General features: G+C 46.5%; 1 protein-coding gene across 3 annotated transcripts in view; it reads right to left on the reverse strand.

The window, feature by feature from the left end:
- LOC102023844 (chromosome unknown open reading frame, human C6orf89) overlaps window positions 1-6107 on the reverse strand; it is a 36923-nt gene that overhangs the window by 28826 nt on the left and 1990 nt on the right. Inside the window, exon 2 of one of the 3 annotated variants that reach the window (XM_013517008.1) lies at window positions 1535-1611. The exons of 1 other annotated variant lie outside the window; for it this stretch is intronic. The gene's annotated coding sequence lies outside the window, so the exon portion shown is untranslated. Of the gene's footprint in view, window positions 1-1501; window positions 1612-6107 lie in introns of those variants that run through there. One more of the 3 variants, XM_013517007.1, reaches the window with a different exon arrangement.

Raw genomic sequence — 6107 nt, forward strand, 5'->3', positions numbered from 1 at the left:
CTGTGAGCTAAGTAAACCTTTCCTCCTTTAACTTTGGGTGTTGGGTATTTTGTCTCAGCAACGAGCAAAGTAACCAAGACAAAAGGGACTAGGGACAACGGTGTCAATCAATTACTTCCTCGCAGTTCTTTTAGCCACATGAGAGGAGGAATGGCTCCTGGAGGGATGTACCGTGGAGACGGGCTAGCGAATGAGATGCGCCGGCCCGAGCCAGGATTTCAGAGGACACGGAAGCCACCACTCGGGACCTGCACACCTGGCAGGCTGAGTCCCCATCCTTTCCCACAAATAGTGTCAGGGCTGGCTGTGGTGGCACACTCCTATAAACCCAGCACGCGGGAGGCTGAGGCAGGAGGATGGCTGTGAGTTTGAGGCCAGCTTGGGCTACATAGTGAGTTCAAGGCCAGCCAGAACTGCATAGCGAGACCCAATCTCGAATAAAAGAAGAAAATACTAAGCTAAGAAGACATGCAATATGATGACTGCGTTTGTATGAAAAACTAAGTACAGACTAATGTAGAGCGAGAAAGTAGATGAAGTAATGATTATCTAGGACCAGGCTGGCGAACCTTTTAGAACTTTCAAAGATAATGAACTGCTGGGCCTGGTGGCGAACCTCTGTCATCCCAGCACTCAGGAGGCTGAGGCAGGAGGATCTTTGCAAGTTCAACGTTAACCTGGGCTTGCCGGGTGTGGTGGCGCACGCCTGTAATCCTAGCACTCAGGAGGCTGAGGCAGGAGGATTGTTGCGAGATCGAGACCAGTCTGGGCTACAAAGTGAGCTCAAGGCCAACCTGAACTGCATAGCAAGACCCTGTCTCAAAAAAAAAAAAAAAAAAAAAAAAAAAGGTTAGCCTGGGCTACAGTCTGAACTGCACAGCAAGACCCTGTCCCAAAAAGAAAATAAAAAAATAAAAAATAAAAATTAGAAGTAGGCCAGGGATGTAACTGAGTGTGAGTGCCCTGGGTTTAAGCCTCAGTACTGCCAAGAAAAGAGAAAAGAATGATATTTACACAACTTTGTAACCATATTAAAAGTCGCTGGGTTGTACATTTTGAGGTGTTTTTTGAGATGGGGTCTTACTATGTAGTTCAGGCGGCCTTCAACTCACTACCACACTGCAGAGCCCAGGCTGGCCTTGAGCTCTCAGCCTTCCTCCTGCCTCAGCCTCTCAAGTGCCGGGATTACAGGCCTGCACCACGATACCCAGCTCCCTCTACTCATTCTGTAATCACAGATGCCCCAGGTAACTCTAAAGGATGTCGCTGGGCAAAAATGAGTCAGTGACGAGCCACTCAGAGCCACAGCTGCAGAGATTCCTGCAGAAACAGCAAACTGCTGACTCTTGTTTTTCATATTATGGTTTTGGGACCACTGACCCCAAAAATGTCCTGTAAAAACTGGAGCCATGTTTGACTGTCACACCGAGGGATACTACTGGCACCTGGCTGTCCCTTGGAAATCATGGAACAGCACACCACGGCTGAGCATGGAGCGCACCTGCTGGGGGACCACGTCTGGCAGACGGTTTACCTCTGGAAGGAAGGTCCGGCTCTGGCTGAGGTGAGCGCTGCCCCACGGGGAGGTGTGGAGGAGCTGGCTTCTGAAACCTGCAAGGCACAGGCGGGTCACTGTGAGTTACACATCTGTGCCCGATGGACAGGAGATGCCCTCTCCATGGGGACCCACTCCAAGATACCCAGGGGATGTCTGACAGCACTCATGGTACCGGATCTATATGTCTATTCTCCTATATACAGATACCTATGATCGCCAGGTATGGTGGTGCAACCTGTAATCTTAGTATTCGGGAGGCTGAGGTGGGAGGATCATTTCGAGTTCGAGGCCAGCCTAGGCTACAAAGTGAATTCAAGACTAGCCTGAACTGCATAGTGAGACCCTGTTTCAAAAAGACCAAAAAAAAAAAAAAAAGCCGAAAAAGATACCTATAATCGTTTTATTACTCAATTCAATTACAGTAAAATATTAATGACAAAATAATTATAATCTTATAATCTAAAAATAATGTCAATGGGGTCTTATTCTCGCAATATCTTTTTGTTTTGTCCTTTTTATTTATTTATTTATTTTGAGACAGGGTATTGCTATGTAGTCCAGACTGGCCTCAAACTTGTGGCAATCCTCCCGCCTCAGCCTCCTGAGTTCTGAGATTATAGGCACTGCATTATTACACCCAGAACTACATTTTCACTTTGTCCTACATGGGTCTCCAGTATTATGTTAACTATGCACTACGTTTAGAGTTGTAACTCTGTTCCATTCTATTTTACTCCATGATTTCTATTAATAGAAGATACCTTCTACTAAAGGGGGAAAATGTTCCTTGGTTTACAATAAAAATTACTGACAAGCTAAAAGGAAAAATAATCAATAAAACATTAAAATGATTAATATTATTTAAAATAATTTAAAACTGCACAAAGTGCTTAAAAGGTACAGGGAAGGCACACTGTTCGTGGGAATGTAAAGCTACTGTGGAGAATAGCATGGAAGTTCTTTTAACAGTTAAAACAAGCTTGGGCTGGTGATGCACACCTGTGATCCCAGCACTTGGGGAGGCTGAGGCAGGAGGATCACTGTGAGTTTGAGGCCAGCCTGGTGAACTACATAAGCAAGTTCAAGGCCAGCCTACACTGCACTACATAGTGAGAACCTGACTCAAACAAAACAAAGTAGTTCAGTGCAGAACCAGAGGATGGAATGGTGCTTTGCTAGGGGCTGGAGGAGACCCGGGAAGTGTTAGCCAAAGGTTACAAAGCTTTGGATCTGCATGATGAGGAAGTTGCAGAATCTACTGTATAGCACAGGCTCCTGAAGGTAACAATACTGTACTGTATACCCAACATATGCACAGAAATGGTGTAACATTTAAAAAACGTCACAGCTGCCAGGCGTGGTGGCACATGCCTGTAATCCCAGCACTCAGGAGGCTGAGGCAGGAGGATCACTGAGTTCAAGGCCAACCTGGGCTATATAGTGAGTTCAAGCCCAGCCTGCACTGCACACGGGGACACTGTCTCCAAAAAAAAAAAAAAAAAGTCACAGTTAAGGGAATTCTGCTTTTCCCCCCACTTATCATCCCTTAAATCTTTTCTTCATGCTAGCAAAGGACCCAGATACTGAGCTGCCCCGTCCCATCACCTCAACTGCACGGTGCGTTTTCAGTGTGTGCTTTCTATGCATCCCTGCTGGGGAGACCAGGAGACCGGGGGACTGGGAGGCTGGCGCTGTTACTCTGAAAATGCGCCTCTTCCTAGCAGAGAGAGAAAACAGCCAGCACCCTCCAGTCTGTGTCTTTCTCCAGAAATTTCATTTTGAAATAAGTCAACTTCAATGTCAAACTTCTGGAAAGTAGGAAGGTACAATGAGCTGTGCCAACTGCACGGACACATACAGCCGCACCACGTGTCTCACTTATATCCAGCAAGTGTGAGTGTGTGTGCTGTCTCCACTTCCAGCAGAGTCATGTGAAAGTTAGCTGCGGCCCACCGCAGACGCACTTCTCCATCTCTCAGCATGCAGCTCCTAACAGGAGCTGCGAGTTCGAGACCAGTTCGAGAACTCGCATCATCATTCCCATTAAAACGAACGATTCTAATATTCAGTCCATAGCCAGACCACCCTAACAGGTACATACATAAAAGACAACATACTTTTTTAAAGATGCAAGATCCAACCAATGATCGCAGATCGCATTTGGCTGTGACTCTTTGACCTACTTAATCTCCAACAAATCCTGGGGGGTTGTTTTGTTTTGATTTTTTATGGCTGACTTTTTTTGTGTTTTTTTTTTTTGTGGTACCGGGAATCAAACTCTCGACCTTGTGCTTGCCAGGCAGGCGCTGTGCCGCTGAGCTAAATCCCCAGCTCCTGGCTGACATTTTTTAAGAAGTCTCCACATTTTTAAACTCACCCCTACCTAGTCCTGCCCTCACCTTCTCCAGTTCCTACTATTAAAAATAAGAATAAGCCTTCCCCAGAGCTGGGCATGGTGGCACACACCTGTAATCCCAGCATTTGGGAGGCTGAGGCAGGAGGATCGTTGTGAGTTTGAGGCCAGACTGGGCTACAAAGTGAGCTCAAGGTCAGCCTGAACTGCATAGCGAGACCCTGTCTCAAAAGGCAAAAACAAACAAACAAACAAAAAAAAACACCTCCCTCTCTGTAGGTCTCCAGTCCTGCATTTCTCCGTCTTGGAGTCAAGCCCTTGGCCTTGCCCTTTCCTGACCCAGTGAAATCCGTCTTCCCCCATGGTCCTGAGGGTATCAATGGCTTCACAAATGCCAAGCCCAGCAAGCGTTTTCATTATTTTCTCACCTGATCTCTGTGGCGGTGACCACTGCCACCCACTTGCTCCCGAGTGCTCTCAAACCTTGGCATAATTCTCTCTCTCTCTTGCCAGCGGTTAGCACACGCTACAGCTGCCCTTGACCTTCTTCTAGTGCTCTCCAGGACTTTAACCGCCAGCTATTCATCATTCCCCTCCCGTCAGAGCGGTCTCCAGGCCTCCAGATGCACCTGCGCGTCTACCTACCAGCCGCTGCCATTTCCGCTCCCGACCCGCCGTACCCACAGTTGAACCCCTATCTTCTCCCTCTGGTAGTCTTTATGAAACACTAGTTCTCCAAATTTAACCACGCTGCCTCCTCCCACCAAAGGATCACCAAACCCTCTCCAGCGGCCCAGGAAGGCACCGGGAGGCTCTCGACGGCTCTCCTACGGACGTTACAAAAAACGCACCTCTCTGCTTTCAGCTCGCCTTCTTTCCATGCCACCCACTACCCTAACCTTGAGCTGTTCTGAAACACACAGTCCGGCTGACACCTTCTAAGAGCCCCACCCTCTGCTGGGCACACGCGCATATGTGGTTAAGGGTACTGGTCTTGGAATGAATAAGAGCCGGATGAGAATCCTGGGTTTTTTCACCCACTGGACAGCTACAGTGTACTACTACTTAGCCTAAGCCTTAGTTTTCACTTATAAAATGGGGATAATTAGATTTACTTCACAGTGTCAAAAGGATTATAAATGATATATGTAAAATATCCATTCCAGTATCAGACGAATTAAATACTCAACAACTGTTATAAGATGAAGTCTACGGCCGGGGATATAGCTCAGTGGCACAATGCCAGCCTGGCAAATGCAAGGTCCTGAGTTTGAATCCTGGTACCAAAAAAAAAAAGATGAAGTCCAAGTTAAGGGGGTTGGTGTACTCCTGTAATGCAAGCATTCAGGAGGCTGAGGCAGGCAGATCACCATGAGTTTAAGGCCACCCTGGGCTAATGAGTTCAAGAGTAACCTGAACTGCATAGCCAGAGAACCTTAAAAAAAAAAAAGTCCAAATTACTTACACTGCCTACCTGGTCAGTTAAATTTTCCACCAGTCCTTCCTTATATTCTATACTGTCATGCTGTTTCACATGTGTTTGCTTTCTTTTTTTTTTTTTTTTTTTAAGAAAGTACAAGACAAATAAAGACCAAGCAATGATAAGACAATCTTGATTCTGTCTTGTCCACCTTTTGGTTTTGGTTTTTCTCCGGTACCAGGAACTGAACTCCCGACCTTGCGCTTGCCAGGCAGGCGCTTTGCCGCTGAGCTAAATCCCCAGCCCCTTCACATGTGTTTGCTTTCATGCACACAATTTCCTTGGCCTAAAAAGGACAGCAAGCCCCCTGTTTTTCACCCAGTAAGTGAACTCTGGAAGACTTTGCCTTTTGGTTTTGTTTTTTTGAGACTGGGTCTCTCTACGCAGCCCAGGCTGGCCTCGAACTTGCGGCAATCTCCGAACTTTGGCCTTCCCAGTGCTGGGATTACACTCGTGGGTGCACTGCCACTCCCAGCTCCTGATTTTGCCTTTTGACCCTTCTACAGCTCTGTCACTTTGTAGTACATGTTTCCCTACCTCCCACATAATTGTCTTTTGAAAGCAGAGATAAATGAAGAAAATAACACAAAAAACTCAGAATGCACATGGAAATTCACTTCCGACACAGAACCTGACCAATGATCAACAAATTTATACAAAGTACTTAAACAAATTTATAGGGACCATTCTGCTCAAGGTAACTAAATGTAATCATC

This window comes from Chinchilla lanigera, unplaced genomic scaffold (genome assembly GCF_000276665.1).
Source record: "Chinchilla lanigera isolate Chin_1 unplaced genomic scaffold, ChiLan1.0 scaffold00036, whole genome shotgun sequence".
Classification (NCBI taxonomy): domain Eukaryota; kingdom Metazoa; phylum Chordata; class Mammalia; order Rodentia; family Chinchillidae; genus Chinchilla; species Chinchilla lanigera.